The sequence below is a fragment of the Euwallacea fornicatus genome, chromosome 14 (genome assembly GCF_040115645.1).
Source record: "Euwallacea fornicatus isolate EFF26 chromosome 14, ASM4011564v1, whole genome shotgun sequence".
NCBI classification, from domain to species: domain Eukaryota; kingdom Metazoa; phylum Arthropoda; class Insecta; order Coleoptera; family Curculionidae; genus Euwallacea; species Euwallacea fornicatus.
This window is the reverse complement of record NC_089554.1, coordinates 753,958-768,664: the sequence shown is the minus strand read 5'-3', so window position 1 is coordinate 768,664 and position 14,707 is coordinate 753,958. Positions and strand designations below refer to the sequence as shown.

General features: G+C 33.4%; 1 protein-coding gene across 5 annotated transcripts in view; it reads right to left on the bottom strand.

The window, feature by feature from the left end:
• The window catches only part of LOC136343332 (neurotrimin-like), a 307,358-nt gene that overhangs the window by 194,008 nt on the left and 98,643 nt on the right, over window positions 1-14,707 (bottom strand). The window lies entirely within an intron of this gene.

Here is a 14,707-nt window from a genome sequence, read left to right as displayed (position 1 = left end):
AGGAATTGGCAACCTGTTGGTGCACTAATTAATTAAACGTCATCCACATGACTGACATCCCCACAACGCAGCCAAAGGGGATGAATCTGTCGATGCGGGAATGAAATATTTGTAAAGCAATTAATTTCTAAAAGAGTTTATACGTGGTGATATTAAGTCACATCCAAAAACTACAGGGTCTAGTGATCCAATTAATTTTTGCTGAGATGAAATTGTTGTTTTTTCTTTCGAACTAAGTAGATAAAAATAATTCCATGACATGGCAGGGCCTGAATGAACTTCGCGTCGGTGTCGTTTAAAAAGTCATCATGTTTTCTGGAACAGTTTCTTATCTGTGACAAACAGTGGAGATAATAACGCTAAATTGCTCTGAAAGTTTCGCTTTTGTGACACAAAAATGGAGCTCATTCTCTCGAGTTAATTATTGTGACATTGCAAATGCCTGAACTTTAGCAAATTATACCAACCGAAGGTTGTTAGCTCAGACTCAAACCGAGAAATTCAATTTACTGATTCTTGCATAAGTCTGAAATGGATTAGATCCAGGAGAAAGGAGTAATGGTATATCTTCAGGTCTCAAGTTCTCGGTGCATAGAATGAGCACTTATAGCCAAGATCAGAAAGCCAGTTCCTAGTAGCTTGTAATGAACATTTATCGTATTAAATTTCGAAGTACGATTTCATTTCATGTTTAGTTTTCAAAAGTCACAATTGCCTCTATACAACTAATTTCAACACCACAATATCACGTCACACAAATAGAGGAATCCGGAATCGATCTGGAAAAGCCCACGAAGTGTCATGTAGAGTCCCACAGGGATCTATGTTGCGTGTTACTTTACGGAACGCGTTTCACAACGAAATCTTTGCAATAAAAGAAGGAAAAAAGAGTTACTCAAATCGCATATGCCAATAATCTTGCCATTTTAGTGCCAGGAAAAGGCAAGGAGGCAATGAAGGTTAAGGAATTGTAAGTAATTTCAAGGGTCATGCAGAAACTTGTAAATGTGGGTTTTAAGGTGGCAGTTAATAAAAGAGGACTCATCAAAGAAATAATCTTGAAGATCTAGCAAGCAAAAGATTTAGGTTCAAACAAGAGAAAATATCGGGAGGTTATTTTTTGAGAACTTCAAAACATGAATTTTTACATCAGAGTCGAAGGATTGGGAATTTCTTCTCTGGTGAATTATTCATCTCAACAAGTAGAAATAGTCAAATTGTATGAGGATAGTCCCAGAAGTACCCAACCTGATATATAGATGGCGATATTTTTGTTACAAATTTACCAGTATTATGGACCTAAACTTAAAAAGCTTATGTCTAAAGTTTGAGGGTGCTACGTTGATTTGTATTTATTTTGGAGCCGTTTTTACTGAATGCTTTTAGAGACTTTATTAACATGGGAAAAATGGTCATCAATATTTGATTCAATAGTTTCATTTGAAAAATCTTAGTTCATCAGACATCAAAGCGAAGTTAAATTTTACTTTGGGGGACTCCGATCTTGCGTTAACAACTGTAAAATATTGAGCGGCAAAGTTTAAAGGCGGTCGTATGAGCTGCCAAGACAAATTCGGCAATGGTCGGCTCACTGACACTCCAGATCTGATCACTTCAGAAATTCTGGTGAAAATTTGTAAAGCTGCACTGAAAGATAGGCATTTTAAAAAGTAATCTACATCGCTTTTTGACCGAACAATTGAATGTGAGAAAGCTGTACCCAAAATGAACAAAAGCAGAGCACCGTGACGATATTGCAGGGAGAGTGATTGACAAAGTTTCACAGCAATAAAGCCGAGTTTTTACTTCAATTCATAACCATGGATGAAATATGGGTCCATCATTTCACACCTGAGACGAAAGAGCAGTCCAAACAATGGAACTCAAAAGGACGAATCGGAGCCAAAGAGGGCAAAAACCCTTTCATCTACGGGAAAGGTGATGGCGTGGTTTTTTAGGATGTCTCTAAAGGGAAAACATTAAACGGGGAATACTATACAAATTTATTGCAGTGTTTGAGCGAAGAAATGAGGAAAAAGCGACCGCATTTGGTGAAAAACAAAGTTTTGTTTCATCTAGACAACGCACCAGTTCACAATCTGATCATCGCGATGGTGAAAATCGATAAACTTGATTTCGAACTTTTTCTTCTCCCGCCCAATTCACCAGATAAACCACCTCCAGAGTAATTTTTATTTCTAAACATGAAAAAATGGTTCGGTGGGAAGAGATTTGCCAATAATGAAGAAGTGAAGTCTGAGTTTGAGGCCTGTTTTGGAACATTCGACGCTTGTTATTACAACCAGCGTGAAAAGTCATGGAGTATCGTTTGGAAAAGTGTGTCAATTTCAAAGGAGAGTATGTTGAAAAATAATGTAATGCTTTTCAATCTTTTTTCTCTAAGTGGTAGGTCGGGCACTTCTGGGACTCCCCTCGTATATCCAACAGTTTTCTTTGATAATTTCCTCTCTACACGCTCTTAAGAGAGCGTATCCTGATGAAGGAGCTCCACACGGAAAAACAATTTCAGGTTTATACAGCATATAACGCATAAGAATTGCATAAAAAGGCGAAAAGGTACGAAGTCTCTGTATCATTTATGAGGTATAAATTATATACTGTGTAACCGGTAATAAATATAACCATAAAGCCAATTTTCTATGTTTTCCATTATACGTTGTAGGTGCCGAGCATAAATGCATAGAGTATAGTTGGAAGACTTCCTTTTGGTTGTTCAAACTAAAATAATGAGCTTTTTTGCATCAACATTAGCCTAAACAATCGAATAATAATGTTCATCTCCTTATCTCACCGTGTTGATAATTACTTCTAATCTATCTGATGTAATATCAGAAATCCCAACAAATATATCCCTCAAAAAGGGCAATTTTACGTACCTATCAATGTCTGGAAAAAGGTTAGTACACATTATTTGAAATTTGTAAAAGTGGCTCTAATTAATAATATACGATTTTATAACACCCTTATAAACAAGTGTTAATTTTTGGCTTCTGGTTCATGTTCATTGGTACTAATTAACAAATATTTGATTAAACGTTTGTTTGTTCATACCTAACTGTTTGCTTTCCACACTTCACTGGACTTTTCTCTCCCAATTTTGCAGGCATACAGCAACCACAATCTAATTTAAAATTAGTATTATAACCGCTCGCTCGAATTTTCATGAAAATTTGGTGTATAGTTTATTAAAATTGGAAATTCTCATTATTGCAGGAATAATACTGCACGATAGTAGGCTCTCTTTCAGAGTAGTTAAAATAATGAACATAATTATAAAAATTAAAATGATAATATCACGTCACACATACACATTGCACAGATCAATATTATAATGCAGTGCTGAAACTTTGCTCATTAACTAAACTGACTTCTGTGGCCTGTAGAAATTATGTATCTAATTTGACATGCAGGATATCTGGAACGAACTATGGATTATCAAAAATTACAGGGGTTTTGCAGTTACACGCGCCGTCTCGCTCACCTGACCTAAATCCCTGTGACTTCTTCAAAAAATTATAGTTTTATTGTTAATAATCGAAAATTAGTCCCATAGTGAAATTCCAAATGATTGAATTCTTCTAAATGAACGAATCATGCTCATCCAACCTGGATCTGTCCTAGAGATATTTCCTTTTTGCTTTTAATGAAAAATAACCTTAAAAAAAAGCTAATCTCATTAGTGATTCATTCATTCAGATGAGCGTCTCTATTTCACATCCCCCCTTTTTCGCCACATTCATAAACTACCGTGCCGCAATTGCAGCCAATTAGCAATTAAGGGGGACCGACATATTTTTGGGGCTGGAAATGGCAATAGAAAAAATCGTTTCCAACTCATCCAATTAACTCTTCGTAAGCCGGCGCTATTCTTTCACTTTTTCCAATTCCCATCAGGGATGGGATTGAGTAGATAAAAACGATTAGGAACAATAGCATGACTTAGATTGATGTGAATTGGGGTTTAGTTTCTGATTTGTGTTTTGTTAGGCAAAAATATGATTCAGGTAGTCGTTAAACACAAACATTATATCAAGCTCTATTATTGTATTTAATTAACAGATTGCGAAACCAAATATAAGCAAAATTATGGGAAATATTTGGGCCAAATTAATTATTTTGTGCGAAACTTTAAGGGTTATTAAATGTAAAGGTTGATGGTTAACAAAAGGTTATATTTTAAAATTAGCCCCAATTGGTTTACAATTAAATGTTTTAATATAATGAATAATCAAACCCAATGTTTCAATTAATAACGTAAAACCTAATATCATTGCTTTCTCTAAAGGTTTGTTTGCATTATTGATAATGAAAGGTATGAGAAATAACTGTAAAATCATTTTAATAATATGCCGAACTGGTTTAACGTTGCACGAGCACTAAATTACTCATTAAAATTAAAAATTCAAAGACAACATATTTTAAAATCTGAATGATTAAAAAATAATTAATAGGCTCCTGCGACAAAGCTTTATCATAAACCTAACTCGAGTGCACCAAATTCTTCAATTTTCCTTTCAGCATGGACCATATGGAGAATGGAAATTTTTATAAACTGCGAAACTCAATTTCCCGGCTCGCTTTACCTCTCCATTAGGGTCCGGTAAAAACAGCAATAACTACAACGATGGGTAAAAGAACAAACAAAAAGGAAAATTTCTCCGAAACAGATTAAACAAACGACAAAGGAATTACAGTGTTATTCCGGCGGAACCTAATTACATTTACATATAAATTTCGCCGGGCATATGTGTACCTACGGATGCGGTGTTTTAATTAAATTTGACAAAGAAAATAGGATTCCCAATTGAAATTCAACAATGGTCCTGTTATTGAGCCAACTTCGTAGACTGGAATAGTTAATGGTATGTTTTGATCCTCACCTGGATTTCATTCAATGCAAGGGCAAGTTCCGTGAAATAGAGAATGGTTTGGCGCACCTAATTACAATAGTTGAAACGAGAAGTTTCATGGTTATTTAGTGAAAATGACTATGATAAATTGACTTTTCACTGTGGTAATCACGCTGAGGATTTACCCCCGTAAAGATAAGATTGCTACAATTACCGAAGCTTCCTATGATGGATCAGGGGCCAGGTTATGGCTTTCCATAGGAGCATTGCGGAATAAAAAAAAGTGAATGAAAATCCTAGAGACCGGTCATTCCAAATAACAATGCAATAGTTTTGCCGCAAGAAGAGCATTCGAATGACCGACTAAAGCTGAAACAGTCACGTGAGATGGGCAGCCGAAAGAGGAAGGAATCCACGAAAGAACTCGTTCATTAATTAAAGCTAGTAAAGTATCCTACTGAGGGAAGCCATCGACGGATTTATCTGGTGATGGGAATGCATTTGATACCTCAACCTGATATGTTCTTAGATCGTTCTATTCATGGGATTAAAGAAGGATAAAATATACTATTTTGAGGTGTGAAACGCTTACCACTTGCTAGCCGAAATCGCCTCAAGAAACTCCCTTTTTGTTGAGTGCAATTCTTATAACTAGTGACCTGTATTCCGTTGTTTTGGTAATCTAGCCTCTTCCTCTCTTAAATGAATTTGGCTCTATTATATTAGAAAACCTTTAGCTTTCCTTCGGAAGCCGAATTTACTAAAAATTCATTTTTTTCTCCGAGAAATCCACGCATAAAGTTAAATACGGATAAAACGTACCGATTAAGGATACCGTACGTAGACCACCAGACTCGCCGATCGAAATCGTCTCGTGAAACTCCCTTCTTGTCGAATATAATTCTTATAAAAAGTGTGCTGTATTAGATTATCAAAATAACGACCTTTGGCAATCTAATCTGTTCTTGTCCTAATTCAATTTGGCTCTAGAATATTAAGCAACCCTTAGTCTTGGGCCTTCTTTGGGAAACGAAACTTAATAAAAAAGAGGTTTTTCTCCAGGAAAAACAATTTTACTAAAACAAAGTTTCATATTGCTACTCGAAATTGACGGCGACGTGTGATGTATCTATATTTCAATAATAAATTTCCTAAATTCAATGGACAAGTCATAAGTTATTATTAATAAGTGGAAACCGTGTTTCGGTGCCTCATTAATAAGTAACGAAAAGTCGAAATCAATCATCCAGGGCTTATGGCACGACCTATATGTATGATGTTAGGATAAAGATAAACAATTCCGTTAAACGAAGCTGTAATATTAAGTTTTGGAATATGTATTGAACTTTTTATATGTGAGTATAAATATCCAAATCCTAAGGCAACAACCCGTTATCTATACATTACGCCATTATTTATTCGAAGACCAACTAATAAAGTTAATGGCTCTATGAGTTATACATATTAATTAGCTCTAGTTCCTGTTTGAAGCAGCATAAGGTAAGATAATCCATAAACGTGTTTGTAATGGAAATATGGTGGCATTAGGAAAATTGCCCCTCGGGAAACCCAATTTTATAGTCATTTTGTTTCAACTATTGCCCAGCTTTTCATTTAGTTCCTTAACCAATTTATTTCTCAGCGCTAGAAGCTATGCATACCTGGAAAACGGATAAATTTAATTCATTTGTGAAATTTCTAATTAAATTACAATAGATTTAAGCTCGGCACAGGAACCTTATGGTAGAAAGTTTTTTGTACTTATATGTATAGAGCTATAAAGCTACTTTTTAAGCGCTTTATTCGCATTTTAAGGCTTCTGAAAACCTTGAAGCGCATGCAAATAGCAGTCTTGTTGGAATATAAATCAATGGCCCCATTCAGCAGTGTCAACAAGTGTGCAGCTGTTGGGATTTCTGCAGGGTGCTGCTAGTCAAATACATTTAAATGGGAGCTGACGACATTATTTTTGTTGCCAATTTCAAGCAGTTGCTCCACAGTTCGCATAACTGTTACTTCACCAACATTGGGCCAACACTGACGTCTTTGCACATTCTTCATACCCATTGCTCCTTCCCTTTAACTTCCGCAGAAAATGTTTCAAACTACACTTATTCCCTCATTTTATGACCCTTTTAACTTCCAGCAAAATTTACAACGTACATGAATAAATAGTAAATATGGACTCATAAATAAGAGCAGTTATCAAACTTGTGCAAGGCTTTCGATGCACTGACTTATTGGCAGCAGCGAGAACCAATATTTACCAGTTAGTTCCTGGAGCAGCCATTCCGAATGCAATATTTTAAAAAATTCATATCGGAAAGAATTTGTGTTGCAAATATATATTTCTGTTTATAATTTGAATTTTCTTTCTTGTCAGTATATGAATATTCTGACGTGCGAAATCTAGGCCGTGTAGTGCATCTCATGCTTCAGCGTAGTTTAGAGAACAAGGCAAACAGAAGAAACAATGTATAATATGTTAGGTACAATGCTAGAAATGGAGGTATGTGGTACGATATTTCTCAACCCGTAATGAGGTTAAAAGTGTTAATATTACGTATGTATATAGTTGTGAATAAAAGCCTTTGTCGGGTGAGAGAGACGCTTCAAATACTTTTTAAAAAATCTCTCTGTGTTTGGAATATAACTGCTTTGAGGTGGCAATCTAATTGTAACCTTTTATTGTTTCGTTGATGTCTGTAATAAGTTTAAAAGTGGAACTGAAACATTAAAACTCTTAACGAACAACAGTCAATAAATTAGGAGTAAAAATTAAGGTTTAATAAAGATTTAAAGGAGAGCCTCGAAGGAGTGCGCGTTAATATATAGCACCGGGCGACATATTACCTTTAATAAAGTTACGATATCTTAAATGTGAACATATATGAAACGAACAAAGATGCTGCAAAAATATACATATACAGGGTGTCTCGTTTAAAGCTGTAATTAAAGATTACTCAAAAACGGTACGTTGTATGAATAAAAGATTCAAATAAAAATTGTCCGGTCATTTTAAAACCATTTCGAGAGCAACTCTTTTTTCTAAATGGCAACCCCGTATTTTTTAGAAACACTTGTAGACCTTTAAAAAATGAAGATCTTTTATATGAATAACTTTTTTATTAGACTTTTTGCTGCAATGTTATCCTTGGTAGTTCTCAAATTTTTGAGAGTCGAAACGATTCCATTTTTTTTTCTAAAAAAGTTTTGCAATATATATTTTGTTTAAAACTCGTACCAATCCTTCTATTTAATTAAAAAAAATTATTTCAATGAAGGAAAATATATATTTTTTAAAATTGAATCAAGTAATTTAAAATCCTGATTTGAGAAACTTATGGAAGCAAATGTTCAAAAGAATGTCCTCCCTGCTCCAAACACGTCTCACCTCTTACTCGAAAAGAATTATTTCCTCTGAGCAATATCTCCCCGTTTATCAATTATTTATCAACGCATTTTCAATTCGCTTTTTCATGTCACCCGCAGTTGTTATTTCTGCATAAACTTTGTCCGTTAAAAACCACAAAGGAAAAAAATCTTTAAAGGTCAGATCGGGCGATCTAGGAGGTTAATTCCCTGGACCACTTCATCCAATTCATCGATCTGCATACACTTTATCCAGAACCTTACGAGATATTCTAGAAAAATGGGCTGGACAGCTGTCATGCTAATATCACATCACCCATCTAATCACAAGTATTGTAGAATGTTTTCTAATAATTCCGGAATATTATTACATAAGAAAGTGCGGTGCATTCCGCCATTCAAGATTCCTTTAATGAAGAAAGGTCCATTAAGTATTTTCCAATAATACCGCACCATAAATTCATTAACCATGATCTTTGATGTTCGACTTCTCTAAGCCAGTGAGGATTTAGAGCACTCTAAGACTCATTGCACCATGGTTTGTGAATGTGGATTTGTCCGAAAACAAAACGTTGAAAAAAAAATGGCATTTTGATTTAATTGCTGCCTTGCCCAATTACAAAAATTGACATGATTTTCAAAATCGCTTCCATGGAGTCACTGATGTAAAGAAGTGTGGTAAGGATGATATTTATTCACTTTCGGAATTCTTTGGACACTTGTCGCTAATAAATCTGGGTGAGCAGCAGTTTCACGACAACTTACATGGGGATTGAAGGCGACAGCTGAAAGAACTGGTACTTGATTGTCCTCATTTGTTGAATTTCGGGAGCAATTGCATTTTTTCGTTTTCAACGTTTTCATTTCTTTGAAATTTGTAATGACACTGTCGAAAGTCGTCCAATGGAGAACTTTTTCATCCAGAAATCTGTCAGCATAAAAATCTCCTGCCCGATTAACATTTCTTCCAGCCTCCATATGAATAAAAACTAATACTAATTTTTCATTCAAAGTGTTGGGATTCATTTGAATTATTTAATTTTTATATTAAAAGAACAATTTTTGAACAATTTCACACAAAACGATTAGATTGATTGTTGAAAAGAAATCGATTTTTTGTAGATCTTGTTATAAAGTAGACTATAACAAGAGGAAATTTAAGAAACATTTTTTTTATTAGATAGAAGGTTTGTTATGAGATCCGAACAAAATATGAATTGGAAAACATTTCTAGAAAAAAAAACAATAATTTCGACTATTTTAAAAAATTGGTAAAAATCAAAGATACCTTTGCAGCAGAACTCTAATAAAAAATAATTGAAATGAAGATATTTATTTTTTCAAGATATACAATGATCTATTAAAAATTTGGGGTTGCTGTATACATAAAAAGTTTCTCTTGAAATGATCTTAAAATAACGTTTTGGCTAAAAGTCACTATCTTCATGGCTCGTCCCTTTGTTTACCGGAAAAATTTTGTTTGGAACTTTGTTTCATACAATATACCGTTTTTGAGTAATCTCCAATAATAGCCTTAAATGGGATACCCCGTATATACCGGGTGATTCAAGAAGGTGGCTCGCCTTTATAACTTTTTTGTTTTTAAATTTAAAAAGTTGAAATTTAGAGGAAAGCTATATGAGAGTAGAGCCGATTGATTGACATTAATAAAGTTTATTTAGCATATCCAGTTTAACCAGAAATGATTTCAGTTTTCGATTTTTAAATGTAATGCTCTATAAATGTTTGCTTTTTTTTAATTTTATAGGTAATTTGTAGTCCAAAAATATGTAATTTAAGAAATTTTTTTTTGTCAAGAAAATTAATATGCTCTTAATATTTGGAGAATATCGTCAACAGCCTTGCGGTGTTGCGCGACTTTATGCGGAAAATTTTATAGTTAAAAACGATCCAGGCCGCCACTATTTAAAAAAATTAGTGAATAAAATGAAAACTGCAAATGCTAATGAAGAAGAAAATTTTATTATTAGTGAAGACAACGAAATCGATGTTTTATTTATGATAAAAATTAATCCAAGTACATCAATTCGTGAAAATAGCTCTAGAATGTGAGATTAACTATTCATCAGGACGTCAAGTTTTCAAAAAACTTCTGGATTCTTGTGGTTAGCAACAAACAATTAACTGAGATGTCTAAGATGACAACCTTGTTGTTCTCGGCAAGCCAAAGCATTTTGAACTGTTTTTCCCATAACGTTGTTTAATTGATTTTAGATAATATTATTTATCGCCCTAAGAAGTTTTTTTTTAATTCTTCCGGTTTATTGGAAAGAATTGCGTAAACTTGTACTTTAACTGTTCCCCTAACAGAAAAATGCGAGTTTAGTTGGACACTATACACAAGACTTTATACAGATTATTTAATTACCTAGGATCTGATTGGTCCATTAATACTAATCCATTGATTTTCAAAATTTTCCTGTAAAACATTTCTTACTATGAGAAAATTTTGTGGTGAAAATAAATACTAAATCGCTATTGTATTGGTAAATTGGCCAAAAAAGTGGATATTTTTCTGTTTAAAGAAATTACATGATGTTTCTCTGTTAGCTGCCCATTGAAAACGTTGTACACATCGTTGAATCGTCGAAAACGTCGAACCTACAAACGAGCACAAGAGCTTTATAGCTAATTTGCTTTTAATATTTTTAGTAAAACTTACCAACAATTCTCCGCCCTAATAACTCCAACTAACAGTTAAAGCCAAATCGTTCTTAACGATTACCTTCCATCATTAAATGTAGATTATTTTTAGACTAACATTGCTTATTCTTCCGGTTAAAGAGTCCGAAATTAATAAACCCACTCTCATCAAAAAAATAATATTATGGAAGTTGTGGATTTAGGTTCAAATTTTCAATAAAGGAGTTGCAATATTCTAATCGTTTTTGATGATCTTTTGGATATAAATGCTAGTGTAGTTGACATTTCTATGATTGGTATTTAAGTTTCTTTAAAATTCGACGCCCTGACAAATAACTAATCGCTCTTTCTAGAGCTATCTCACGAATTGATGTACTTGGATCAATTTCTATCATAGTTAAAACATCTATTTCTTCGTCTTTCCTGATAATAATTTTTTTTCCTTCATTAGCACTTCACGTTTTCATTTTATTCATTAATTTTTTAAAATAGTGGTGACTTGGGTAATTTCTAAGTTGAAACCTTTCCACATAGCGTCGCGCAACATCGGAAGGCCGTCAAAGACTATCTCCAAATATACACTAACACCATTTTAATTTTTTCACTTTTCGTATAATTTTTCATTTTTTAATAATTTAATTCGCCTGCATTTTCACGGATGTATACAATTTTCACAACGAGAAATATTTTATTCTTTTGTTGTGTCATTTGGGAGGCGACCATGACGTACTAACTGGTCAACGATCCAATTACAGTTCGTTGAGCAGGCGGCCTTAGCCATAGCTGGAGCAATGTGTACTCAAACCATTCCCATCCCTGTTTTTAAATCGTCTAATTTTTGAAATTGGGAAAAATAGACAGTATATTCTAGATAGTTCCGCGAGAAAAAGTTAGTTAGCGTTAAATCTGGGTGACGATTTGTCCACTTAATGAATCCTTTGGTTGCTTCTTGTTTTGTTGAAAAGTTTGTTCCACCATTGTTATAATTGATGAATCGTTGATTGTAGGTCATTTGAAGAAACAAAGAACATACCCATAACTTATTTTTGACGCACCCCGTATACAAAAATGATTATGGTTTAGACAGTTTTAAACGCACCCATTTTGTATGAATATTTTTTCTGTATCTACAGAGATTGCTAAAATACCGGTTGTAACATTAAATCTAGAACACCCTGTATATATGATGTTATTGAATAAATGTCCGAATTTCACCGGGTGATTTTTCAAGTAATTTTAAGCTGGAAAGTTCTTATAAACAAGTATTCTAACTCATCTAGTTTTCAAGACACTTTGTGTCAAAGTTGAAAATATAAGTTACACATTTTTTGGTATCTTTCGATCTCTTTCAATCAATTTTCCGAAATTTTGAGTCCGGAGGTTATCAGTATGAGAAATTCAAAATTATCAATGATTTAGTTGTATTTTCTAGAGGGAGCTACAAGCGAACATTAGTACACTAGTGACACACAGTGTGGCACAAACATCTACAAGTTTTTTTGACTGTGTCACTTTCGAGCGGAAAAATGTTTTTCTCTACTTTGTCCATTCACGCAAAGTATGCCGTATTGCCATCGCTAAAAGCAACGGTTTCCGAGAAAAAACGAATCTAAAGCTAATTATACAGTAGTGCTAAAATATCTTGCTATCTTAAATTTTTTCCACAAAATATAACAAAAAATTACGAATAATTCGATAAATGTCTTCAAATTTATTGGTTAAATTTGTAAGGTCAGTTTACTGCTATTTTTTTTTTTCACAGCTTATTTTTTATTTATTTTCCTTCGGGAACGCATTGGACAAAAATTAAGTGTCCTACTAGTTACTTGTGGCGCTCTTTAGAAGATACAACTAAATCGTTGATGAATTTGAGTTTTTCGTCCTGAAAACTTCCGGATACAAGATTTCGTAAAATTGATTGGAAGGGAGGGAAAAATATCAAAGAATATGTGATTTCTCTTTCGACTTTGATACCACCTATCTTGAAAACTAAACGAACTAAGATGCAGTTTATTGGTGCTTTTCATTTTAAAACTATATAAAAAAAACAATGTGTGAAATATTGGATACTTATTCAATAAAACCCTGTATATTTACAAATCGAAATCTAATATTCCAATTCTTTAAAATCGTATGAGAAATCATATACCTATGTACATTACTTTTAAGGAAAATATATTTTCCTTCCCTCAATTTTCATAATGCCAAGTGCGGAAGGAATAAATAAAAAAAATACAGAAAGAAAAATAGTACTTCTTTGATCTGTCTCTGTTCTAACGGGGTTATGACTTTTCAGTAATTTGCAGATGCTTTTAAATTTCTTCCTGAAAGGTTTCCTCTATTTTGTAGTCTAGATTTAAACTTTGGTTTATCCGCTGAGTAGTTAAGTACTTCCTTTATTGTTTTTTTGCCAAGAAATGGTGTTCTTTTCTGAAGGCAGCGCACGAGTCGTAATGTGTGGTTCATTAACTAGTTGAATATTCAAAGTATGTGTAATACGGGGAAGTGCAACGATGAACAGTATACAAAGTGTGTCCTAAGTACGGTACATAACTTCAGGAGCGTGTTCTACAGCTAAAATAAAGGTAATTTTGTTATATAAACTATATCCCAAAAATGCTTCGTTGCGGAAATACAGGGTGTGAAAATTTCTTTAAAAAATACAATTTTTTAAATATTTCCGAAACTACTTCAGACATTTTAATATATTAGGAAACACCCTGTAGAATAAGTAAGTAATATAATGAGCAATAAGAGTCAGGATCAGAGTAATAATATAATATTTCTAATATGTACCACTGACTCATGTCAGAGAGTTCTCTAAACTCTCTGATTCTTGTTGGTTTTTAAGAATTTTTGTTTATGTGTTATCTTTTATTTTGTGTTGATCTAAAAAAAATATTTTTATTTAATTTTTATTGTTTTTATTTTTATCATTCAATATTTGATCCGTTGTCTAGACGATTAGCATATCTGACAATAGATCGTATTCACGGTCTGCTAAAATACACATTTCCTTTCCTGTTCGTGTCATAGGATTTTTGCAGCCTGCAGGCTCAAAATTATTTTATTCTTACAGTTTTCTATGAAAATAAACTGCCTTTCAGCACTTTACATGTTTCTGAGTCTTACGTGGTTATAGTTTACGCTTCAAGTGCTTGTGCATTTTGCTTCACATGCTTTTAATTTTTACATTATGTGCACGCAATTTCACTTTTCATTGTTGAGGAGTTGTGATATACGCGCCCATAGTTTCTGGTCACATATATACCATTATGTTTTAAATATTTATAACCAATGTACATTCTATATAAACACAAATTATATTTACAAAAATTACAAAATCCAATAATTATAATGATCGGAATTGTAAAAGTCGTTAGTCCATTACAAATATAACCTCGCGTTACTATCCTCACAAAAACATTATCGGGGAGATTACCGTGCTAGATCAGTTACTAACAGCCGAGGAGACCTCGTTAGGTCCTATTTTTTATGTAATATTATATTTGATAAAAAAAAGCAAGATAAACGAAAAAATGAACTTAAAGAACTTACTCGCATCATTAACCGAAAATAGAGCAGTCAATATTTGTTATGGTTATCTACATGAAATAACCGATAAAATAACACACGTTTATTTCCTCCAACGAAATGTATCTATGAAATCATAATGACCATTGATTCGGATGCTACGGCAAAATTCAATCAAAGCGCAACAATAGTAACAGAGGACCTCCATAATTTTAAATAAATAAAAATTCTCTTACAAAGTACTTTCTTTTATTGCCCACGAAAAC